This window comes from Scyliorhinus canicula, chromosome 2 (assembly GCF_902713615.1).
Source record: "Scyliorhinus canicula chromosome 2, sScyCan1.1, whole genome shotgun sequence".
NCBI lineage: Eukaryota > Metazoa > Chordata > Chondrichthyes > Carcharhiniformes > Scyliorhinidae > Scyliorhinus > Scyliorhinus canicula.
Window position 1 is genome coordinate 204,974,373 of NC_052147.1, and position 26,954 is coordinate 205,001,326.

At 46.9% G+C, this 26,954-nt stretch overlaps 1 protein-coding gene across 1 annotated transcript in view; it reads right to left on the reverse strand.

Moving 5' to 3' along the window:
* LOC119961899 (solute carrier family 40 member 1-like) overlaps positions 1-20,148 on the reverse strand; it is a 125,508-nt gene extending 105,360 nt beyond the window's left edge. The window contains exon 1 of the mRNA XM_038789407.1: positions 20,099-20,148. The gene's annotated coding sequence lies outside the window, so the exon portion shown is untranslated. The remainder of the gene's footprint in view (positions 1-20,098) is intronic.
* Between the last annotated feature and the right edge of the window lie 6,806 nt (positions 20,149-26,954).

Consider the following 26,954-nt stretch of genomic DNA (forward strand, 5'->3'; position numbering starts at 1 on the left):
TTGCTTGAACAGTCAGGATTTCTGGTCACTGTTCATGTTGGTCTGAAAATCAGTTCATTGAGGGGCACAATCAAACTCATAATTTGAACCTTTACATTGTTTGTGGTTAATGGAATCGACATGTTGATGGCTTTATTGTGTCAGGTGCATTCAATGCATTCTGGGGCATTTCAGAACAAAGCATGGATTGGCAAAAAAGCTCAGCCGATTATGGGGCAAGTTGTACAGAAATGAGAGTAAGTATTAGCTTACAATTATCTTAGTTTACCAGAACACAAAATCAGTGTTAAGCAGTTGCACCATATCTCAAAAATTTAAATTCAGTGAATTTGGAGCCGCCACAGTTCTACAAGAGCCAACCCAGCCAGAGTATGCCTCACTTGTAATTGTCTAGTTAATTGGTCATTGAATGGAGAAATAATTCCTTCCATCAATATAGCTTTTATTACTTCAAAATGTCTTACAGTGTTTCTCACAATTAAATACGTTTGGACAGTAGTTATGTAGGCAAACTAAATATTTTAATATTATTAAATTTTATGCTTTAATAATGAAGGTTACATAAGAACATAAGAACATAAGAACTAGGAGCAGGAGTAGGCCATCTGGCCCCTCGTGCCTGCTCCGCCATTCAATTAGATCATGGCTGATCTTTTGTGGACTCAGCTCCACTTTCCGGCCCGAACACCATAACCCTTAATCCCTTTATTCTTCAAAAAACTATCTATCTTTACCTTAAAAACATGTAATGAAGGAGCCTCAACTGCTTCACTGGGCAAGGAATTCTATAGATTCACAACCCTTTGGGTGAAGAAGTTCCTCCTAAACTCAGTCCTAAATCTACTTCCCCTTATTTTGAGGCTATGTCCCCTAGTTCTGCTGTCACCCGCCAGTGGAAACAACCTGCCCGCATCTATCCTATCTATTCCCTTCATAATTTTAAATGTTTCTATAAGATCCCCCCTCATCCTTCTAAATTCCAACGAGTACAGTCCCAGTCTACTCAACCTCTCCTCATAATCCAATCCCTTCAGCTCTGGGATTAACCTAGTGAATCTCCTCTGCACACCCTCCAGCGTCAGTACGTCCTTTCTCAAGTAAGGAGACCAAAACTGAACACAATACTCCAGGTGTGGCCGCACTAACACCTTATACAATTGCAACATAACCTCCCTAGTCTTAAACTCCATCCCTCTAGCAATGAAGGACAAAATTCCATTTGCCTTCTTAATCACCTGTTGCACTTGTAAACCAACCTTCTGTGACTCATGCACTAGCACACCCAAGTCTCTCTGAACAGCGGCATGCTTTAATATTTTATTGTTTAAATAATAATCCCGTTTGCTGTTATTCCTACCAAAATGGATAACCTCACATTTGTCAACATTGTATTCCATCTGCCAGACCCGAGCCCATTCACTTAACCTATCCAAATCCCTCTGCAGACTTCCAGTATCCTCTGCACTTTTCGCTTTACCACTCATCTTAGTGTCATCTGCAAACTTGGACACATTGCCCTTGGTCCCCAACTCCAAATCATCTATGTAAATTGTGAACAATTGTGGGCCCAACACAGATCCCTGAGGGACACCACTAGCTACTGATTGCCAACCAGAGAAACACCCATTTATCCCAACTCTTTGCTTTCTATTAATTAACCAATCCTCTATCCATGCTACTACTTTACCCTTAATGCCATGCATCTTTATCTTATGCAGCAACCTTTTGTGTGGCACCTTGTCAAAGGCTTTCTGGAAATCCAGATATACCACATCCATCGGCTCCCCGTTATCTACTGCACTGGTAATGTCCTCAAAAAATTCCACTAAATTAGTTAGGCATGACCTGCCTTTTACGAACCCATGCTGCGTCTGCCCAATGGGACAATTTCTATCCAGATGCCTCGCTATTTCTTCCTTGATGATAGATTGATGATAGAAGAGATAACTTCCTCTAATACGTGTTCACAAAAAATGCTCAGCAGGTCTCTCAGCATCTGAAGATTGGCAAATGCTCTAAAATGAAAATAACTAAATGCTTCAGGGTTTTTTCACCATTGCAGCTAAGTTCATCCTTCAAAAACTTTTAACTCTACTGCCTCAAAATGTGCAGCTTTGCCTAGTTTCATTATTTCCCTGCAACGCAATATTTTGTAGCTTAAGTCACGGCAAGTTCATGTCCCACAGCCATCATATCGAAACTACAGTACTTCCTCTTTGTCACGGGGTGGGGGGTGCTGAGTTTCACGTTTCACAGAAAAAGAAAGTGAACTGCAGAATGCAATCCCAAAATTACTAAGAATCCAATCTAACATTTAAAAAATTCATTTATTCAGTTACTTTGATGTAATGAGCTTGGTCACATGTCTATATTCAGCATGGCTTTTCAGTGGCACAGAGATTTTTTTATTACAGTTTATCATTTTTGCACTGTACAACAGACAAGGGTCGGGAAAATGCTGGAAAATCTCAGCAAGTCTGGCAGCATCTGTCGGGAGAGAAAAGAGCTAACGTTTCAAATCCAATGACTCTTTGTCAAAGCTCAGACAAGGATATGTGGATCGGGTACAATATACAAGAACTTTCCATTGGTATTGGCTGACCCCCACCCCTCCTTGATTCCCCCCGCCCTTTTTGTTCTTTTACAATTCTTTATTAGCTTGTATATCTTTCTTACAGTAGGTGATTGTCATCTATTTACATATATGCAGCTCTTTCCCCTTACTCACTTTGTCGAGTGACCCCACCCTGATCCTGTTTTTGACTTTTCTTTGCGGGTTCTGTTCTTTGTGGCCTTGCTCTAGGCCCCCTATTATCCGTTCTGGCCTTTCTCCAGCCTCCCCCTCCTCTCTCCCAGGCCTCACCCCTCCCCCTCCTCTCTCCCTGTCTATTACCTGCTGTCTTGTTAGCTCCCATATGCCCGCTCGCTCTATTAGCTGTTGGCTTTGAACAGGTCCTGGAACAAGTTGGTGAATGGCCTCCACGTTTTGTGGAAGCCCTCGTCTGTCGCTTGGATGGCTAATTTGATTTTCTCCAGGTGGAGAAATTCCGACATATCTGCCAGCCGTTGCAGCTGTGGGTGGTGCTGCTGATCGCCAGCCGAGCAGGATTCTCAGCCGGGCAATTAGGGAAGCAAATGCAAAGGTGTCGTACCCTTCTCCATGAATAGTTCTGACTGATTCGATACCCTGGAGATTGCCACTCTTGGACACGGCTCTATCCTCACCCCCACAATCTTGGACATTGCTCTGAAGATGGCTGTCCAGAACCCGACAAGTCTGGGGCATGTCCATAACATGTGGGTGTGGTTGGCCGGGTTTTCCTGGCACCGTTCGCATTTGTCCTCCACCTCCGGGAAGAACCTGCTCATTTGGGTTCTTGTCAGGTGCGCTCTCTGCACCACTTTCAGCTGCATTAGGCTTAGCCTTGTGCAAGTGGAGATGGAGTTGGTCCCATTCAGTGCTTCGCTCCAGAGTCCAACCCATCTCTAGTTCTTCCTCCCATTTTTTCCGTGTTTCATCTAGTGGGGAATGTGCCATTTCCAATAGTCATCAGTACGGGTCCACGCAGCAACCCCCCCCCCCCCCCCCCCAGGTTACTTGTGTCCAGTAGTTTCTCCTGCATTGTGCGTCTCAGGGTCCGCGGGTATGTTATCATCTCCATGTGGAGAACGTTCTTAACCTGTAGGTGTCGGAGTTCATTCCCATTGGGTAGCTGCAGTCTCTCTGTCAGTTCCTCTAAGGTCGCTAGCCGATCCTCTGTGCAGAAATCCCTAATGGTCAGTGTCCGCCCATCCTGTCTCCATCTCCTAACGATGGCATCTAGCATGGCTTGCGCGAACTTGTGGTTGCCGCACATGGGGGCCATGCTGGACATTTTGGTTAAGCCGAATGCTGTTGAGTGTTTGGCTGGCAGGAATGGGTGCACTACCGTGGTGAGGGCCCAGAGTATCGTTCCTGTACAGGATGTCTCCTCCACCCTCACCCATTCCGTGTCTGGCTCTTTCACAAATGCCAGGGCGAATCAGAGCTGGGATCGCGGGCATCCCTGCCTTATGCCTCTGTGCAGCTGGAAGTATTCAGAGCTGGTGGCGTTGGTCCAAACACTCGCCTTGGGGGCATTGTATAGGAGTTTCACCCATGATGTGAACCCTGCCCCTAGCCCAAATCGCTCTTGTACCTCGATGAGGTATTTCCACTCAACTCTTCAAAGACTGGTTTTCTCTCCCTGGATGGGGTCATTATCATGTTCAGCAGTCGTCTGATGTTCACAGTTAGCTGTCTATCCTGAACAAAGCCCGTCTGCTCCTCTACGACCACCTCTGGTACACATTTCTCCAGACACTTAGCAGGACTTTTATGAGTATTTTCGCATCTATATTGAGCAGCGAAATGGGTCTGTACAATCCGCATTCCATTGGGTCTTTGTCTTTTTTGTGTAACAGTGATATGGTGGCCTGTATTAGCATAGCGAGTCTGCAAACATCTCCCACAGGTGGTGGGGCCAGTGCCGTTGCAAATGTTTTGTAGAAGTCCACCGGGAACCCATCGGGTCCTAGCGCCTTCACCCCCCTGCATGGAATTGGTGCTCTCCATGACCTCTACCAGTCCTAATGGGGCTTTCATGACTATCGTCCCCCATGACTGGTATATCCGGTACTTTTGAGGAATTGTTTCATCCTCTAGTCCCCATTGGGGGGCTGGAGGTGTGCAGACCTTGGTACAAGGCCTCAAACGCTTTGTTGACCTTTTTTGGTTCGGCTATCAGTCCACCTCTGCTATGCTTTACCTGTGCTATCTTCTTCATGGCTGTCTGTTTCTCAGCCGGTGAGCTAGTGGGCAGCTGGCCTTGCCTCCATGTTCACAGAAGGTCCCTCATGTGTGGCAGAGTTGGTGCACTGCCTTCCTCGTGCATAGCAGGTTAAAGTCCATTTGTAGCTTTTTCCTCTCCGCCACAAGCTCTGCGGCGTATGCCTTGGATTATCTTCTGTTGACTTTCAGGATGGTGTCGATCAGTTGTTGCCTAGCCACGCTCTCTTCCCCGTCTCTACATGTCTCATAAGTAATAATTTCTCCTCTAATCATAGCGTTCAGTGTCTCCCAGAACGTGAAAGGTGAGACTTCCCCATTCCGGTTGTTGGTAATGTACTCGCCTGTAATATTTTCTGGCAGAAGGCATGTGGATCTGTATCCAGGAAGGCCATGTCCAACCTCCATCTCACATCCATGTAATGTGAAGCGTGGTCGGAGATTACAATCACGGAATATTCCACTCTATCTCTGGAAGCACCGATTTCCCCAAAATGAGAATTCCCTCTCACCTGTGCGCATGAACCGCCATGGGTTCACTGCCCCATCTGCTCCATAAATGCACTCAGTTCTCTGGTCACGCCTGTCATTTTCCCCTTTCTGGGGTTCGATCTGTCCGTCATTGCGCAGGGCACAGTTAAAGTACCCACACCCCCAATGATCATTCGGTGCATGTCTAAGCCGAGGATTTTCGCCATGGTCTTCTTTCCAAGTTCCGTGTTGTCCCAGTTGGGTGCATTCACCAGGACCACTGGTGCCCCGTCCAGGGCTGACCACGACGTACCATCCCCTTTGGTTGTAACTGTCTTTGTCACAGTGAACACTGTCCTTTTACTTATCAATGTGGATATCCCCCTGTCTCTAGTCCTGTAGAAGGAATGGTAGGTCTGTCCCACCCAGCCCTTCCTTATCCGCAGTCGATCCTTTTTCCTCAGGTGTGTCTCTTGGAGGAAGAATAAGTCAGCATTCATACTTTTCAGGTGAGTCGAAGACTGGATCTTTCAAGTCCCCTGATGTTCCTGGTGACTATTCTGGTGTGGGGTTGTTCCCCCCCCCCCCCCCCCCCCCCCCCCCCCCCCCCAACCCCCATGGGATCAACGATACTTACCTTATGAATATTCCCTTACACTCTGGGGTCTCTTTTTTTAGAGGGCGATCCAAAATGGCCTCATTTTGTCCAGGGGTCACCCAACATGGCCACCAACTGTATGTATGCCAAGTGGGTGGGCCCCTGCACTCTAGGATTCCCTCTGTTCAGGGATCCTCCAAAGAGGCTGTTTACAGTGCCATCTTATTCCACATTCCCTAGAGTTACCTGCTGAAGCCAGAGTAGAGCCCTCCCTCCCCCCCACTTGTCGTTTAGTTCCCCCTGTGGTTTTGTTTCCCCCTACCCTTCTCGCTGCCCTCTATCCCACCATGTCCCCCCCTCTTCTGTCTACCCCTCTGCCTCCCCTCCCCCAACGCTGTGTCTGTCCCCCCCACCCACGGCACCAGAAACTCCCAGTATGCCCCCTCCCAGGGTCAATCTGACCTCCTTCTACGCTCACTCTACTGGTGTCCCTACTATCTCCTCCTCGCCCACTCCGGCACCTGCTGCCCTCGTTCCCTCCTTTCTATGAGCTGGTTCCCTTGTTCATAGCAAAACGATGCAGTCCCGTGCAAAATTATCCATTGATTTCCTCTGCCTCCTCTGTGCCTTCCTCATCGCTGCCTCTCTTGCTGTCTTTATCATTTTGTTAACTGCATTGAAGGCCTTGTTGATCGGTATGGATCAGAACAGGAAGAGGAACCTGGGCAGCACGTCCATCTTGATCGCCTGTATCCTCCCCGTTAGGGAGAGCAGCAGTGTGTTCCTTCTCAGTAGGTCCTTTTTTACTTCCTCTGCCAGACTGGTCAGGTTCCACTTGTGGAATCTGGATCTATATTTGGAATTTTCTTTGGGCTAGATTGAATGGTAATCCCCCAGCTCTACCCCTCCCTCTTTCGGGTTCACAGGGATGAATTTATTCTTGCTCAGGTTGAGTTGTAGCCAGAGAAGGCTCCAAACTCTCTCATGGTCTCTTCCATGCCACATGCACACAGTTTTTTTTAACATAGAAACATAAGTACAAGAGGAAATCATTTAGCCCTTCCGCCATTCAGTGGGATTATGGCTGATTTTAGAAACATAAAGCTACATCACCATCTTTGCCTCTTATCCCTTAACACTAAAATCTATGAACCTCAGATTTAAATTTTACAATTATCTTGCATCAATTGATGTTTGGGGAAGAGAGTTCCAAAGTTCTACAACCCTTTGTAGGTAGAAATTTCCTAAATACACTCCTGAAAGATCTAGCTCTGGGCTGGGATTCTCCGATCCTAGTATGCCCCGCTACGCTGCGAGTCAAATTTCCCATGCATGAAACGGGACCAGAGAATCCCACCGGTGTAAATGGATGGAGAATCCCGCCCCTGATTTTTAGATGATGGCCCCTATTCCTAGAACTTTGTTTTTGTGGGACTGTGCCAAATGTTTGGAACTCAACCTTTCCAAATTGATTAAGCTTAAATGATATTGTTTAATATTTGTCATTTATTAACCTTGTTCAACAGCATTTAAGGGTGTGCACTGATTCATGCAAAATATTCTGTCAATGCTTCTGGTTTATTGTACCATCACATATTGCATCCAGATTTTATTACAACAAATAAGTAACCTAACTATACTAGTTTAAACTACTGTGAAGGTCAATCCTTAGTGAAAGGACTGAGTTTTCCACAGGAAATTGAATCAATTTCATATTTTGATCACTTATCTAGCAGAACATTATATTAAGATTCCATTAAATTATTACTCATGCTACAGTTTAGTGATCCCGTCAGCTGGTCGACCATCATATGGATGTCCAACAATCAAACTTTTAAACAGTTCAAGGATTGTGGTCAAATTAGTCAAATCTGAATGAAACAGTCTTCCAGAAAGGAAAGCTTAACAATAGCATAATTTCTAAGAGTCTCTGTGAAAACAGCAAATGTTGCTCTTTATCTTCCATATGTCCCTTTACCAATGCATTTAATTTCTATTGATGAAAACTTGAATATCTGTATACTGCTGAAGAGACTTGTTGTCAAAGCTTTCTGTCTGGCACTCATCAGGACAAACGCAAGAAATGCAGAATTTCAAACTATTACAAAACTACATGGAATAAGGAAATAACAGATTTTAAACAAATATTCCATTGGTATCTCTGTCTTCACAGTAAATGACACAAAAATACCATGGAACGATTTAGCGGCCTCATCAGCCCAACCTGGTGTTGGTAGGTCTCTCGCGAGATTTGCGACAATCAAAACGCTCGCAATATTTAACAAAATCTCGCGAGACATCGTGATCTAGATCACGTCTTCACTGGGCGTGATCCAGATCTGAGTATTTAAATGGGGCATTCAGCTCATTTAGATGGGCGCCCGGTGTCCAGGACCTAACAGCCGCACCTGGGAGACCTCGCCAGGGCACTATTCAGTACTGGTTTCCACAAATGTGGACCAGTTGTAATGACACCTGGAGGGGTCTCCCAGGCCAGGTGGTCGAGGACAGGCCAGGCTGGCACCCTGGCACTCCCTCTGGCACCCGGTCACTTTGGCACTGCCAACCTGGCAGTGTCACCAAGGCATACTGGCAATGCCACCCTGGCACTGCCAGGGGTGCCAGTGCCAGATTGGCCAGGTGCCAGGTTGGCACTGCCAGGGATCAGGCCCAGGGGCCTTCCCAGGTGGAGGGGGTGAGGGAATGTTCCCAAGGGCCTCCCTGAGGTTGGGGGAGGGGTGTTGAAACAGGAGGGGGAGGGGCAGAAAAAAGATTGGGACAGACTCCAAAAATGGAACCCCGATCTGTGAGGAGCCTTTCCTGCCGGGTTCACCAGTCAAAAATAACTCAAGTGTGGCCTCAGCGATGGGAAACTCCCCCAGGCAAAAAAAATGGCAAAGTGCCATTGAATAGCGGGGTGTTTCCCGGCATTGCAGCCACCGAGAAACACCCTGCGAAACACACCCAAACCCAGTTAGATTTTTTTATTATTGAACTACACCCTATAAAGTAGGAAACCAGGGGACTAACGAGAGTAAGAAATTTAAAATAATTAAGTAGTAAAGAAAAAGCTGGATAGGGGCAGCACGGTGGCACAAGTGGTTAACACTGCTGCCTCACAGCGCCGAGGTCCCAGGTTGGATCCCGGCTCTGGGCCACTGTCCGCGTGGAGTTTGCACATTTTGCATGTGTTTGCGTGGGTTTCGCCCCCACAACCTAAAGATGTGCAGAGTCGGTGGATTGGCCATTCTAAATTGCCCCTTAATTGGAAAAAATGAATTGGGCACTCTAAATTTATTAAAAAATAGAACTGGATAAATTAGTGGAACTAAAACATAGAAAATTCCCTATATGACCGACATCCTGGAGTTCTAACAGGGTTTCCTGCAGTGCTAGTGGATGCATTGGTTGTGATTTTGTAAAACTCTCTTGATCCCAGAACAGTCTCAGTGGTTTGGAAGGTAGAAAATGTATTATCATTATTCCAAAAGGAGAACACAGGGGATGGCAGACCAGTTAGCCTGATATTGGTTATTGCAAAAGTGCTAGAATTTGTTATTTAAGAAGTTATCAAAGGCACTTAGAAAATCATAATACAATTGGGCAGACTCAACATGGTTTAATGAAAGGGCAGTCATATTTGAGAAATGTATGAGTCTTTTGAGGATATAACTAACCATGTAGATAAAGAGGAACCAATGATGCAGTATATTTGTTTTTTTTAAAAAGGCATTTGATCAGGTTCTCACAAATGTTTGTTACACAAGATAAGGACCAATGGTATTTGAGGATAGCAGATTGATTAAAGGACAGCAAACAGAGTGGAAATAAAGAGGGTGTTTTCAAGTTGGCAAGCTAACAGCAGAGGAGTGCCACAAGGATCAATGGTGGGGCATTAGTTATTTACAAAGTACATTAATGACATAGATGAAGGGGCCATGTCCAAGTTTGCTGACAATGCAAGGTTAGGTTAGGAAGAAAGCTGTGAGGACATAAAGGGTCTGCAAAGGTATGTAGTTATGTTATGTGAGTGGACCAAGGTGCCAGATGGAGTATACTGTGAGGAAATTTCAAGTTGTTCACTTTGATAGGAAGAATAGAAGAACAATATTTTTTTTAATTATCACTATTAAAAGTTGTCCTTCTGAGGGATTTGTGTGTACTTGTACTTTTTTTATTCTTTCATGGATATGAATCTTGTTGTCAATTCCTAACTGACCTTGAGGAAGTGATGGTGAGCTCCCCACTTAAACCACTGCAGTCCATTTGATATAGGTACACCACAGTGCTGTTAGGAAGGCAGTTCCATGATTTTTATCCAGAGACAGTGAAGGACAGCAATATACTTCTAAGTCAACATGCTGTGTGGCTTGGAGGGAAACTTGCAAGTAGTGGTGTTCCCATACACCTCTTGCCCTTGTCATTCTAATAGAGGTGTTACATTTACTAAGTGTTGCCAAAGAAGGCTTGGCGAATTGCTGCAGTGCACTTTGTATATGGTGCACACTGCTGCCACTGTGTGAATGTTTAAGGTGGTGATGAGTGAGGTGACAGCGGGCTAATTTGTCCGACACAGTGTTGGGCTTCTTGAGTGTTGTTGGAGCCGCAATCATCCAAGTAAATGTGGGTACTCCTGATTTGTGCCTTGTGGATGGCAGACAGGCTTTAAGGAGTGAGGAGATGAGTTACTTGCCATAAAATTCCCTCCTCTGACCTGCATTTATATGACTGATCCAGTTAGATCTTCCTCGTCCTCAAGCAGTGCTGTCAGGTCACTAAGCTAATGGATCCAGCTTCCTTTTATCTGACAGGTTTCCTGGGAAGCCAGGCAACACAAGTTAAATATAGAATCTGTTGTGTTATGTACTCTGGGATAACACAGGCTGCAACTCGATGCAGCTTTGACCAAAATGTACTCCGGACTTTGAAGTAAGTTCAATGTGGTTTATTGAACCATTAGCACAATTCTCTATGAGTTCGACTCTCCTGCTAATCTTGCTATAGTAACTCAGTCTAACTAACCAGTCTGCTCTAAGCCACGTGGTGGGTGTGATGCTTCTGACCTGTCCCTGTCCTACCCTCTTAAGTGTCGCCTGTGGAAAGAGACAGAGCATGTGTGCCCTGTCCTTATATATGGGTTGTGTAATGCCCTCTTGTGGAAGTGTCACCTCTGGTGTCTTGACTGCCCATTGGTCGTGTCCTATTCTATGTGTTCATTAGCTGTATGTCTGCATGTCATGACGTCTATGGTGCTCCCTCTAGTGTTTACTTAGTCGGAGTGTATTTACATTAACCCCTTGTGTATTTACATCCCCCTTTTTACGTGTTACATATTTTCTGTAATGTTAAAAGAAAAATTTAACAAAAACAGGTAAATAAGTGATGACATAAAGTTATGATGACTGTGATGACTATACAAGATCAAAGAATAGTTATGATGACATTGAGGTTTATGCAATACCAAATAATAGTTAAGATGACGTTGAGGATTATACAACACCAAATAATAGTTGAGTCCAAAGTTCATGAATTTACACGGTCGAGTGACTTTCTTGTGCTGTTATGGAAGTGTCAATGTTGACATTCCCTTGTGAATGCCATCAGTGTCCTGGTGTTTACGTAACCAAGAAATCATCAGGAGGTGTTCAAATGGTCAAATCACTTGTCTGAGGTGGACTCTTTTTTTTCTGCTTGTGGTAGCAATTCTTGATGACACCTTTCCTGAAAGCTGGTTTGCTTGTCCGTAGTGTAGCAAACGTGAATTGGTAAGATGCGTTGACATGCCATGGTATGTTTGCACTCTCGCCATTGTTCTGAGCTGAGCAGAAACATTGTCCTTCATGGGCAGAGTTGTACCAGTTGTTATTCTATTGCTCTTGTCATTGTTGTTATTGACGTGCTTGTTGTTGTGTTTGTTGCACTCAATGAATGCACTGAGTGGAGAATTCAAGTCCTTCACAAAGTTACTTGTGTCAGTGTCCTTTGTGGCATCTGCTGTTTCATTGAGTGTGCCGTCTCTGATTCCTCGGCGCTCCCCGTCTGGAGTCATGTCTGGTTCACTTGAATCATCTTTGGCTTGTCGATGCTCCCCGTCTGGAGCCCTTTCTGGTTCACCTGAATCACCTTTGGTTTCTTGATGCTCCCCGTCTGGAGTCATTTCAGGTTCTTATCGAGAGGCTCGAGTAGATGAGGTTTGAATTAACATGGTGTCACTGGAGTCAGTAGTAGCCTCACTTTGACTGTCGAGTGCCTCTGTACGTACTAGTTAAGATCTGTCAGTCTCGCTATGATGAAATGAAAATCGCTTATTGTCACGAGTAGGCTTCAATGAAGTTACTGTGAAAAGCCCCTAGTCGCCACATTCCGGCGTCTGTTCGGGAAGGCTGGTACGGAATTGAACCGTGCTGCTGGCCTGCCTTGGTCTGCTTTAAAAGCCAGCGATTTAGCCCAGTGTGCTAAACTAGCCCCTTGGGATGTCGCAAATCTTGTATGTGAATTGTGAAGCCTTTGTCACTTGTCGCACATACAGACCTTCAGTGTCTTCTTGTCGGTTAGATGAGCTGGGTAGACTGTCAGAGTCTTCTTCTGGTGGCTCAAATAATCTCGCTGTGGAGTCGATCTGTGTGCTCTCAATGGAGTCGTGCAGTGGTCTCACTGTGGAGTCTTTCTGTGTTCTCTGTGTTGAGTCGGGGACTCTTCGTGGTGCATGGACCACTCTCTTGGCGTCAGACCGCTCTCTGTGGGCTTGTACCGCTCTGTCTCTTGGTGTCAGGCCGCAGCAGAATCCTGTACTCATGGGTCGGGATGTCATCCATGCTGGGCTGAGGATCCTCAAATCCGAAGAACTCGTCCATGACTGTGTCAGAGGCTTCAATGTACAACACATCTCGTTGCGGTTCGGATTTGGTACTGAGGTCGCCACGTCCAATGATGAAATCATCGTCTGAGTCATAGTCTTCAAGGACTAAATCATCTCTGAGTGCAGTGCGAACTGCTTGTTGCAGGGTTCTGCGGAGGTTACTTTCAGGTACTGGTCGAAGTTCAGGCATTGTGCTGCCGTTCCAGGTGAAAGAATTGTGTTTTCTGGCTTTAAATTTTTTTTCTCTATTTTCGGACATTCCCCCTTTAAGTGGGCGTGGTCTTAGGCCTCTGACATCATGACGCTTGTGACGTAGAGCATAGGAATGGATTGCACATGCGCAAAACAGTTTCGCCGGTTCGCGTCTTCTCGGGAACTGCGCATGTGCGGCTCCTTGCGCAAGATGGCTGCCAATCAGAATTGCCGTTTGCTTCTTTTGCAAGCCTACCTTTGCCTCATGGTGAATATAGGCACCAGTTTTACCGATTTCTGTTGTGTTCACCTCGCAGTAGTTTTCAAACTTGTCCAGTACTGTCTGGAAGTCTCTCTTGTCATACCCTTTGTAGTACTTGAAGGAGTTGAAGATTTCTGTTGCGCTTTCACCCGCAATGGTGAGTAGAAGATCTATCTTCTCAGCATCGGCCATGCCATCTAGGTCGGGTGCTACCATGTAAATCCAAATCTCTGCTTGAATGCACTCCAGTTGGCACTGAGATTGCCGTGGTACCTGAGCTGCTGAGGGACCGGAATTTCGATCATCTTGCCTGTGTGCTGTTGATTGTAGTTACGGATCTTGCTGATTTGAACTATATAGATTCAACAGGCACTACAGGTACCATGTTGTGTTATGTACTCTGAGATAGCACAGGCTGCAACTTGATGCAGCTTTGACCAAAAGATGCTCCAGACTTTGATGTAAGTTCAATGTGATTTATTGTACCATTAGCAATTCTCTATGAGTTTGACTCTCCTGCTAATCTTGCTATATAACTCAGTCTAACTAACCAGTCTGCTCTAAGCCACGTGGTGGGTGTGATGCTTCTGATCTGCCCGTCCTACTCTCTAAGTGTCGCATGTGGAAAGAGACAGAGAATGTGTGCCCTGTCCTTATATATGGGTTGTGTAATGCCCCCTTGTGGAAGTGCCACCTCTAGTGTCTTGACTGCCCATTGGTCGTGTCCTATTCTATGTATTCATTAGCTGTATGTCATGACGTCTCTGGTGATCCTTCTAGTGTTTACTTAGTCATAGTGTATTTACATTAACCCCTCGTGTATTTACAGTGATGCATAGCACCACAGAACCCTTGTTAATTTGGAGGTATGCTTTTGTGCCTTTAATGATTTGACCTACTTATTATTATCTTATTCCTGTTTGCAGGCTGCCATTAACTGTTATTAGCGATTTTGCCAATGTACCCATTTTTGTTTTGTCTCTTTTTCTACTTTCCTTTTGGGTATGGGGATAATGTGGTACCAAGACAGAAATAAACATTGGGAAAGGCCTTTAGGCAAGTAGTATCAGAGGCCTGTATATCTTTTTTTTAATTGCAAGAGGTGGCACAATGGTTAGCCCTGCTGCTTCACTGCTCCAGGGTTCCGGGTTCAATTTCCGCTTCGGGTGACTGTCTGTGTGGAGTTTGGTCTTTCCAGCAGTATCTATTTATTTATTTATTTATCTGTGTGGGTTTCGTCGGGGTGCTCCGGTTTCCTCCCACAGTCCAAAGATGTGCGGGTTAGGTGGATTGGCTCTGCTAAATTGACCCTTAGTGTCCAAGAAAAAGATTAGTTGGGTTACTGGGTTAGGGAGATAGGGTGGTGTGTGGGCTTAAGTGGGGTGGTCTTTCCAAGGGCAGGTGCACTCGATGGGCCGAATGGCCTCCTACTGCTCTGTAAATTCTATGTTATAAGCAAGGAAAAGTGAGATAAGAGTGGGATAAGTTTTGGATTTTTTTATTGAATTAGTTCACAGCAGAAAACTTTCTAAACATCAAAAGAGGCAAAAAAAAATTTTTACTAACAAAATTTAACTTGACCCCAGTAGTAAGCAACCACACCAGAAGCTATGTAAAATATAAAATGCAATGGCCTGAGGTTGTTTGAGTCAGGATTATGGGGCTGAGAGCATGGTAGATGACAGGCAGAAAAAACAACAGCTGGTGGCCATAGATCAGTCAATCAGGGGCATGCAAGAGTTTGGAACAGGAGACTCGAGTAATATCAGTAGCAACCATGAACAAGGGAAACAGAAGGTAAGACAGAGACAAAGCTGAAAGCACAGCAGAGGGATGAGTCGGTCAATTTAGGGCAGCAGGGTAGCATGGTGGTTAGCATAAATGCTTCACAGCTCCAGGGTCCCAGGTTCGATTCCCGGCTGGGTCACTGTCTGTGTGGAGTCTGCACGTCCTCCCCCTGTGTGCGTGGGTTTCCTCCGGGTGCTCCGGTTTCCTCCCACAGTCCAAAGATGTGCGGGTTAGGTGGATTGGCCATGCTAAATTGCCCGTAGTGTCCTAATAAAAAAAAGTAAGGTTAAGGGGGGGTTGTTGGGTTACGGGTATAGGGTGGATACGTGGGTTTGAGTAGGGTTATCATGGCTCGGCACAACATTGAGGGCTGAAGGGCCTGTTCTGTGCTGTACTGTTCTATCTATCTATCTATCTAATATGAAAGAACAGTGAGGACAGGGAGCAAATTATAATCCCATCCGAGACCCCAACAGTGACTGGGATACTGGACCAAAATCACAATATTTTAGTTTATTTGTAAGACTGTGCGAAAGAATGATTTGCTCCAGGAGTGATTGCATGAAAAAGTAGGGCGTTGGTATTTCTAAAACAAAACTATATTATGAATACAGTACTTTTAACTTCACACCTGAAAACAACAGTTTACAATTACCCCTTAACACAATTATAGTTTCCCATTAAACATTAAGAAGAGAAATATACAGCTCTTCATCCAATTTAAAATTAACAGGGCTTTTTATAAAACAGATTTGGATCTGGTTGGAGCCCCTTCAGACTCTGGCTGAATTTCTTCAAATAGCTGCTTCAATTAGGTTATTTCTTGTTTTCAGACAAGATTGCTCTGCTTTAAAATATTCTTACTCTTTTTTTTATACCTATCCTACTTGGCAAAAATTGTGGACTCAGAGTCAGGCAGATCAGAACTCAGCTCCTCTCTCTCAAAGCTTCTCCAAACGAACTGCCTCTCTGACCTTTTGAGCTCCACCCAGAAATTACCTAATCTCCAAAAGCTGAAAACACATTCTGTACGATCTACCGGGAACATTGCGCCTCAATGTGAGCGTGCTGCGCCGCAACATGGCCAACAGACACTGGGAGACCCCGCTTCAAGGATTTTCCCGGCTCACGACACCTCGTGAGATCTAACACGATCTCGCGAGATGTCACGATGTGAATCCTGCCATTGTGGGCGGGATCATTTTTTGGCAAATCTGCATATTAGAGCGAAACAGCTAGTCTCACTGTAATATGCAGTTACCTGAGGTTACCAAGGTATTGGTATCTATCTCCTTTGCCTCGGAGACCTTGGGCAAGCACCATTCAGTCCTGGTCTCTACTCGAGGGGGTCTCCCAGGCGTCTGGAAGTCCCCAGGTTCTTGCCCTCTGGGCAGGGTGGTACTCTGGGACTGCCAACCTGGCACCCAGGCAGTGCCACTTGGGTGCCAGTCTGGCACTGCCAAGGTGCCAAGCTGGCATTTTGTACTGATGGGGTTCAGGCCCGGGGTGCCACGTGGTGGGGTGCAGCCCCCCCCCCCCCCCCGAGGACTCCCTTATAGACGAGTTGGGGCTTTGGAGGGGGTTCAGCGGTCGCGGCTGGGGTTGAGAGATCAGCAGGGCCCCTCTGTGCAGGAAATGGGACGAAGTGCGGCCTTGGCTACACGTTCCGCACTGAGGCCCTGTGTCTAACCGGAGTCGCGCTCAATAGCAGTGTTTCTCGGCACTTGGAGCACCAGGAAACAACGGCTAAAAGCGCTTGCTATGGCAATCTATTCCCATTCGGCTAGATCGGGTCTATTATCTCTGAAGGCTGCTAAAGCACATCAATGCCAGGGACTTCCCCGGGCAAACCACTAGACATTCACCCAGACTGAAAAGCACATCCCTTGGTCAATTTCACATGCTGGCTGCTAAAACTACCCATGCCATGCATAACAGAACTCTCCTTTTTAAAAGACGTGACCATTGCAATAAAACACATTCTAGCCCCAGGCTTTTAACCTTAAATTGCCCACTACATTTATAATCCAATTTTCCTCACATCTTCAATCATCACTGGTGGGAGAATGGCAGAGTTGTAAGTGGGCCACTTTGAAACAACAGGATAGTTTGTCATGAGGGAACTGGGATGGGTTAGGTGGGCAGTACAAGCAAGTCTGAACCAAGGGGTGTGATGCATAAAGAAAGGTTCCTTGAGAGCACGAAGCAACCCTTGTTGCAGAGAAGGCTGAGGTTAAAAATAAGAAGCGAAAATGCACAGCCCAATAGCGGAGTATCATAAGAGTGCAGACACAGGCAGCTAACCAAAGAAAAGGAGCTGGAGAATAGAAAAGACAAAAAGTTTAAAAATTAAAATATGACCATAAAAGTAGGTATAATGTATAGAAAGCTAAAAGCTTTACATAAAAGTAAAATTGGAACATGAAAAGCAAAATTGAGAGGCATCAAATAAACTCATCAGCGATGTCAATTGTAAACTGTTACCCAAGGCGATTTCAATGTTAAATAATAACACAAAAGTTTGACAAGTGTGACAGATGAGTGATTTAACTGGACAGAAAATATGTAGATTTATAGCTAAATAGATGTACAATAAGTAGCGTGTAAAACATGGTTTATGATTGTTCAATTTTTTTCTTGGCTGATGGGATTTTTTTTACTTTGTTATAAATTTAGAGTACCCAATTCATTTTTCCAATTAATGGGCAATTTAGCATGGCCAATCTACCTACCCTGCACATTTTTGGGTTGTGGGGGAGAAACCCACGCAAACACGGGGAGAATATGCAAACTCCACACGGACAGTGACCCAGAGCCGGGATCAAACTTGGGACCTCAGCGCCGTGAGGCCACAGTGCTAACCCACTACGCCACCGTGCTACCCTGGCTGATGGGATATTGGTTAAGCAATCTTTAATTGGTAACATGCTTAGACTTGGTGAGTGCTGCACCCATACATTCCTTACACATGTAATGTAAATTCATTAATTTCTGGTCTATACTTGCAGAATTGTGTTCCTCACGTCATATTTCCAGTTGTCGTGATAGCTTCCTAAGGTCTATTATAATATTAGGCAAATCATCTTAGGTTGGAGTTATACTGTTAATTCTGAGTTGATGAAAAGCGAGCTTAAATGCAGATCACCTGAAACTGCCAGTCTAACTCGGGAGTCAGGTTTCAATTTTAATCAGGTAGCACAGAAGCCAAACTCTTTCCAAGAAGCCATCACATACTTTTGTGAGATGTGAGCGTTGCTGGCACATCTCTAATTGCCCTTGAGAAAGTGGTGGTGTTACGGATCAGGGAGAGATGGTAGAATGGTCCCCCCCTTTTTTCTACTTCTCGACTGACCAGCGACAGATGGCCATACATTTAGAGTACCCAATTCATTTTTTCCAAATAAGGGGCAATTTAGCGTGACCAATCCATCTAGCCTGCACATCTTTGGGTTGTGGGGGTGAAACCCATGCAAACATGAGGAGAAAGTGCAAACTCCACCCACACGGACAGTGATCCAGAGCCGGGGTCGAACCTAGGACCTCGGCGCTGTGAGGCGGCAGTGCTAACCACTGCGCCATGTGCTGCCCTTCGACAGATCTGTTTTAAAGAGAAACAATGGGCGCGATTCTCCGCCTCCCACGTCGGGTGGGAGAATAGCGGGAGGGCCTCCCGACATTTTTCACGCCCTCCCGCTATCCCCGCCCCCCCCCCCCCACGCCACAAATCGGTGCTCGCCAATTCTCCGAGGCCGATGGGCCGAGCGGCCGGGCCTTCACGCCCGTTTCACCACGGCAGCAAACACATCTGCTTGCTGCCGTCGTGAAACGGACGCCAGATGCCCATTTGGGGCATCTAGAGGCCCGATTGGCACGGGAGCACCACGACTGCGCTCGGGAGGGGTCAGGCCCGCGATCGGTGCCCACCGATCATCGGGCTCACGTCCAAAACAGACGCACTCTTTCCCCTCCGCCGCCCGGCAAGATCAAGCTGCCACGTCTTGCCGGGTGGCTGAGGAGAAAGACGCCAACTGCGCGTCCAACCTGCGCATGTGTGGCTGACGTCATCGGCCGCGTCAGCCGCTTGACGTGCGGCCTTGACGACCGTCGTCAAGGCCGCGCCGCCGTGACCGAGCTCCTAGCCCCGACCGGGGGGGGGGGGGAGAATCGGCCCCGGAAGTGGCCGTGAAGGCTGCTGTGGGTCACGGCCTGTCCCACGGCAGCCTTTACAATTCTCCGCATTTGCGGAGAATCTCGCCCAATAACTTTCAAGAACAGGCAAAAGTCAGGTTTTCTCGTAAGTTTAAAGGAGGTTAAGTGTTTATTTCTCAACACCTGAATGTATTCGCAACGGCATCCACTCACACACACAGACAAACACACACACACACATGCCCACACACAAAAACATACATATGAAAAGGTGATTACAAAAGGAGTCTTAAGAGTCCAAAATTTCACTGTCACCCTGGATTATCCTGTGATGCATTGCGGGCTTGTCATTTCCTTCTGGTTCATTGAATAAATGGATTTTTGGAAGTTTTTGACGACGGATTCGGCTCACCACTTGCAGTAGCTTCACTCCAGTCACAATGCAGTCAAATCCCAGTAGCAAAAGCTTGGTAGGTAAAAGCTAGTCCCAATTCTCTGTCTGTTGATGGTTTTTGGCTGATCTGGATCTGTTCCCCTTCTCTCTCTCTCTATCTCTGCTCTCACAACCATAGTATCTGTTTTCCACTGTCCACATGAATGGTCTCGGACAACTTGAAGATTGACACTAAATATTGTATTGAGTTTCAGCAACTTGAATGACATTGAATCCCTACAATGCAGAAGGAGCTGAAGTTAATGGCAGCAGGACCCCAGCCGCCCCGGGGGACAGGTGACAGCTGGGCCTGCAATGGGCTGGATTTCAGCCCCACGGGAGCGGGATCGCAGGAAAACCAAATAAGGATGTTCATTAATAAATAAACAACATGTCGCCGTGCCGAGAAAAGACATCGGGCGAAACAGATGCACAGTGAATTTTGAGGATAGGTCTAAAATGGATAAAAGGGAATGACAAAGGTTAGCTCCTTCTATATCAGTAACTTGTCAATTATTAACCAAAACGACTAAACTCACCTCAGTCCTGCTCGAAATGGCGCCGATTCAGGGGAGTGAAGAAAAAGGAGCTTCACGGCGCCACCTGACGGCCGGTGCGGTAACTGCAGTGGGTGACTTGACAAACGAAGGGGGATCACCCCCTTCGACCTCAACCTCGATACCCTAACCCAACTACACCCCAACCTCACCCCTTGACCCCAACCTCGATCCCCAGACCCCAACCTCACCCCTGGACCCCCAACCTCACCCCTAGACCCCAACCTCACCCCTCGACCCCAACCTCACCCCTAGACCCCAACCTCGATCCCCAGACCCCAACCTCACCCCTAGACCCCAACCTCGATCCCCAGACCCCAACCTCACCCCTGGACCCCCAACCTCACCCCCGGACTCCAATTTCGATCCCCAGCCTCATCCCCAGACCCCAACCACGATCCCTAAACTCACCCCAGACCCCAACCTCATCCTCAGACTCCAACCACGATCCCCAACCTCATCCCCCAACCTCAACCCCGATCCCCAACCTTACACCCTGGACTCCAACCACGATCCCCAACCTCACCCCCAGACCCCAACCACGATCCCTAAACTCACCCCAGACCCCAACCTCATCCTCAGACTCCAACCACGATCCCCAACCTCGTCCCCCAACCTCAACCCCGATCCCCAACCTTACACCCTGGACTCCAACCACGATCCCCAACCTCACCCCCAGACCCCAACCACGATCCCCAACCTTGCCCCAGACCCCAACCTCATCCTCAGACTTCAACCTCGATCCCCCCCTGGACCCCAGCCACGGTCCCCAACCTGACACTGCACAGACCCCAACCTCGATCCCCAACGATACTGCCCAGACAACAACCGCACCCCCTAGACCCCAACCTCGATCCCCAACCGCACCCACTAGACCCCAACCACAATCTCCAACTGCACCCCCTAGAATCTAACCTCACACCCCAGACCCCAACCTCGATCCCCAACCTCACATCCTACACCCCAACTTCGACCCAACCTCACCCCCTACACCCCAACCTCGATCCCCAACCGCACCCCCTGGACCCCAACCCTGATCCCCAACCTCACCCCCTACACCCCAACCTTGATCCCCAATCTCACCCCTGGACCCCAACCCTGATCTCCAACCTAACCGCCTAGACCCCAACCACAATCTCCAACCTCACCCCCTAGACCCGAACCTCGATCTCCAACCACACCCACTGGGCCACCACTAGACTCCAACCTTGTCCCCAACATCACTCCTTGGACTCCAATCTCAATCTCCAACCTCAACCCCAGACCCAACCTCAACATAGAATCATAGAATTTACAGTGCAGAAGGAGGCCATTTGGACCATCGAGTCAGCACCGGCCCTTAGGAAGGGCACCCTACTTATGCCCACACTTCCACCCCATCCCTATAATCCCACCTAGCCTTTTTGTTGGACACTAAGGGCAATTTTGTGTTTCCAATCCACCTAACCTGCACATCTTTGGACTGTGGGTGAAAACCAGAGCACCTGACGGAAACCCACGCAGACACGGGGAAACCTGCAGGCTCCACACAGACAGTGACCCAAGCTGGGAATTGAACCTGGACCCCTGGCCTGTGAAACAACAGTGCTAACCACTGTGCTACAATGCCACACCAAATCCCCTCAATCCCCAACCTCACCCCCTCGACCCCAACCTCACTCTCTAGATCCCACTTTCTACCCTCACCCCTAGATCCTAACATCACCCCCATGATCTCAACCTCAATCCTTGCCCGCTTAATCCCTAGACCGCAACCTCAAATTCCACTCTCACCCCTAAACCCCAACTTCAGCCCGAGACACCAACCTCACACTCTGGACCCCGTGTCACTCCCTAGACCCCAACATCAATCCTCACCCTCACCCAGTAGATGCCAACCTTGATCCTCATTCACTAGACTCCAACCTTGATTTGCACTCTCATCCCCAAACGCTGACACTGCCCCTGAGACCCCAACCCCTATCCTCACCCCCAACTACCTGACCCGAACCTCACCCCCTGGACCTCTACCTCGATCCTCAACCATACCCCACAAGAGCTCATGGCCACCTCCTCGACCCCAATGCTACCAGATTAACTGCCAACCTCGATCATCACCCTCACCTCTTCATCCCAACCTCGATCCTCACTTCAGAGACTCCAGCACCATTCCCTGGACTCCATCTCATCCCTGACCCCATCCTCACCCCCTAGACTTCAACTTGATCCTCACACTTAGCCCTTGACCCCAACCTTGGCCAAATTTCCAACCTCACGTTCGCCGCCTAGACCCCAAACTCGTCCTCTTGATTCCAATCTCAACCTTCAGCCCCCCCAAACTTCACTATTTTGTTTCGTCTGTCCCCCTCCCCTTTTTACAACAGCGTAAAACCCATCACAATTCTCCCAATCTTCGGTTTTGAAGAAGAAATTGGTTCTGTTTCTCTCTCCACAGATGCTGCTCGACCTGCTGAGCTTTCAATCATTTTGTTTTTATTTCAGATTTCCAGCATCTGCAGTATTTTGCTTTTGTTTTAGTGTTTAGTTCACTGCCACTTCTTTTCCAAGACTATCTACGTTGAAGAAGTTCTGCTCTTCTCTTTGACGGGATTTCTTTTTGGCTCTTTCACTTTGTTCGCGTTCATGGTTTTCAATTTCCCTCCTGGGGCGAGGTTTGATGGAACAAAAACAGAGTCCCGTTTCGGGCGTGTTTAGCGGGGTGTTTCTTGGTGCTTACAGCGCTGAGAAAGACACCACGATTTAATGCCGCTTTGCTGATTTTTTGGCCTCGACGGGGAATGCCCGGCCGAGGCCGCACTTACATAATTTCCTGCACAGACCAGCTCAGCTCACCAGTGCAGGAAGAGGGCTCGCGGATTGGGGCACCATTTTTAAATGCCTCCACGATCTTTCGAATCCCCTCAGTCACCCCACCGCGTCTCCCGGAACCATCACCCCCTCCTCCCACCTTACTGCACCCAAAATCTCTTACGCCATCCTCGAGCAATAGGCAACCCAGCACCCAGGCCTAATGGCTCACTTAAATATTCTGATCTGGATCTTGCCCAGTGAGGGCCAGAACCAGAAAGCAATGTTTCGCGAGAGCAGCACGGTGGCACAGTGGTCAGCATTGCTGCCTCACAGCGGCAGCGACCTGGGTTCAATTCCGGTCTTGGGTGACTGTGTGGAGTTTGCACGTTCTTCCCGTGTCTGTGTGGGTTTCCTCCGGGTGCTCTAGTGTCCACCCACAGTCCAAAGTTGTGCAAATTAGGTGGATTGGCCATGATCAATTGTCCCTTAGAGTCTAAAGATGTGTAAGTTAGGAAAAGGGTTATTGGGATAGGTCGGGGAGTAGGCTTGCGTGGAGTGTTCTTTCAAAGGGCTGGTGCAGATCCGACGGGCCGAGTGGCCTCCTTCTGCACTGTCGGGATTCTATGATTCTGTTGAATTTTGCCAGACATTTCAAGCATTGTGACTCTCGCGAGAGGCCTCTCACAAGATTCAACGGCCTCATCGTCGCCAAGCCATACGCAATGAGGCCCTGGTGTTTGATAAAATGTTTACCAAAACTCACTTTCACAGTCACATTCCCTTCACTGGTGACTGTTTCTGGCTCTGACTTACCCCATGTGGATTCCAATTGAAGTTTCATCCTTAATGTTTTGAATCTCTGAAACATACAACCATTCCTTGGTCAGTCACTGTCGCCACATTCTAAAATCCACACTCAGTGCCATGCACACTCATATGTATATGCTCAACCCCTCTCTCCACCAACACTGACTCACCCTATCCTAAAGCTGTCCTTGTCCCCAGCTCCATTTCATTCTTCAGCTCATCCAATGCCATAACACAACTTTTTCTCTTCCTTTCAGATGTTAAGGAAAGTAAGCTCCAACAATTTATTGGTATCAATGTCCCTCCAGATTCTTCTTCCCTTATCTTCCCTCTGACCCCATCCCTTCTACTAATCCCAGCTCTTGTCATCTATTCACTATACCATTTGATCTTTCCCTCTCTGATGCTGAATTATTTGTGCTCAGCAAAGGACTCGGTTTTATACCCTTCTGCTTTCACCTCAATGGATTTTGGCTTCAGTACGATGTTGAACTCTTCTTCCGTCACCTCTGTGCTCACCTCTTTGGGCAGGACTTCTCCCCCTTCTCCCCCTTTTCACCTGCCTCCAGCATTCTCCATCCACCTAGACCCATCCATCTAGCCTCTTATCCACTCTTGATCTTTTCATTAAGAACTGTCAGTCGGACATCAGTTGTCTTAATTTCTCTGCACCTCCCCAAAGCTCTAAGCTAACTCCCTCTGAAATAGCTGCACTTCATTCTCTCAGGTTCAACCTTGACTTTGTTATCAAACCTGTTGACAAAGGTGGTGCTGTTGCCCGGAGTACAAATCTTTACCTTACAGAGGCAGAGCGCCAACTCTCAGACACTTCTTACCTCAATCTTTACTGTGACCCCGTCACCAAACATCAAGCCATTGTTTCCAGGATTGTCACTGACCACATCTCTTCTGGAGATCTTCCCTCCAAAGCCTCCAACCTCAGTCCCTCCTTCCCAAAATCCAGAAACAGGACTGTCCTGGTAGACCCTCATTTTAGCCTGTTCCTGCCCAAATGAACTTAATTTCTTCCTATCTTGAGTATTTTTTCTTCCCTTGTCCAATCTCTTCCCACATACATTCATGATTCTTCTGACGCCCTATGACAAATTCCAGTTTCCTGGCCCTAACTGGCACCTCATCACAATGGATGTCCAAACCCTCTATATCTCCACCCTCCACGAGAATGGTCCGATTGGCTCTCCACTTCTTCCTTGAACAGAGGTCTAAACAGTCCCATCCACCACCACCATCTGTCATTGAACAAATTCTTCTTTAACTTGTCTCATTCTACAAATAGAAGGTGTGGTTATGGGTACCCGCCTGGGCCCCAGTTGTGTCTGTCTTTTTAGGGTGTGTGGAATGTTACTTGTTCCAGTCCTACTGAAATCTCCTCCCACAACTCTTTTTCCATTACATCGATGACTGTATCAGTGCCACTTGGTGCTCTCGTTTGGACCTAGAAAAAAATGAACAATTTTGCATTCAATTTCCACCCTTCTCTCACCTTCACATGGTCCACCTCTGAAACTTCCCTTTTCTTCCTTGACTTCTTTGGCTCCATTTCTGGTAACAGGCTGTCCACCAATATTCATTGCCAGTCCGCCAACTCCCACAACTACCTCGACTACATCTCCTCACACCCGGTTTCCTGTAAGGACACCATTCCGCTCTTCCAGTTTCTCCATCTCCGTCACATCTGTTCTGATGATGCTATCTTCCATAACAGATCTTCTGACATGTCTTACTTTTTCCTCAGTCACAGATTTCCCCTGTTCTGTGGTTGACCGGGATCTCAACTGTGTCCAGCCCATTTCCCACACATCTGTCCTCACGCTTCCTCTCCCTTCCCAAAGCATGATGTTCTCACTTCCACCCCATCAGCCTCTACATTCGAAGGAACATCCTCCACCAATTCCGCAAACCCAGCATAATACCTGCTCACAATGTGGTCTGCTCTATATTGGGGAGACTAAATGCAGATTGGGTAGCCGCTTTGAGGAAAAGCTTTGCTCAGTCCACAAGTATGACCCCAACCTTCTGTTCACTTGCCCCTTCAATTCGCCCACTTGCTCTCATGCTCACCTTTCTGCGAATAGCACCTCATATTCTAGTCAGGTACCCTACAGCCCTATGAATGCAACATTGAACTCAACAATTTTAGACCATGACCTTTGTCCTCTATTTTGATTTTTCTTTCCCCCCACTCCAAGTACCAGTCTGTATCTTGATCTAATGATTTTGCTTTCAGATATGCTGACTGTTTCTCTGTTATTAACATATTCTGCTATTTTCTTTCAGACAGTACTGACTTTTATTCTGCTAATAACACCTATTCTCGACCTATATTTCAGTCTTTCGTGCTATCATTACCACTCCCTTTGTCTTGTGTTCCATGACATCTTTGTTATTTAATCTCTTGCCCTCTAACTGACCCCTGACCAATTATTTTTCACCAACTGCTCCTTGCCCACTTTTCCAATAGTATAAAACCCATCACATTTCTACCTCTCTCCAATTCAGGAAAATATTCATATTGGGCTAGAAACGTCAACTCTATTTCTCTATCCACAGATGTAGCTGGACCTGCTGAGATTTTCCAGAATTTCCTGTTTTTATTTCAGATTTCCAGCATCTGCAGCATTTTTGCTTTTATTCTCTCAGTATCTACCCTGACGTGCCCCTTCAGTGTTTTGAATAGATCACTGCTCATTCTTCGAAATTCCAGAATGCATAGACCCAATTTACTGAGCCTCTCATTATTGGAGGACTCTTTCATCCCTGGAATCACTGAAATGAAATGAAAATGAAATTAAATGAAATTCGCTTATTGTCACAAGTAGGCTTTAAAATAAATTACTGTGAAAAGCCCCTAGTCGCCACATTCCGGTGCCTGTTCCGGGAGGCTGGTAAATGAATTGAACCGTGCTGCTGGCCTGCTTTGGTCTGCTTTAAAAGCCAGCGATTTAGCCCTTTGCTAAACCAGCCCCAGTTGCTAAATCAGCCCCAGTAATACCTCCTATGTATATATATCCTTCCTTGTTTATGCAGACTAAATCTGTGCACAGTATTCCAGGTGAGGTCTCACTAAAACCTTGAACAATTGTAGCAAGACCTATTCTTGTACTCCAATCCCCTTTCAATAAGGGTGAACATGTCATGTGTCTTACTAATCATAGAATCATAGAATTTACAGTGCAGAAGGAGGCCATTCAGCCCATCAAGTCTGCACCAGTGCTTGGAA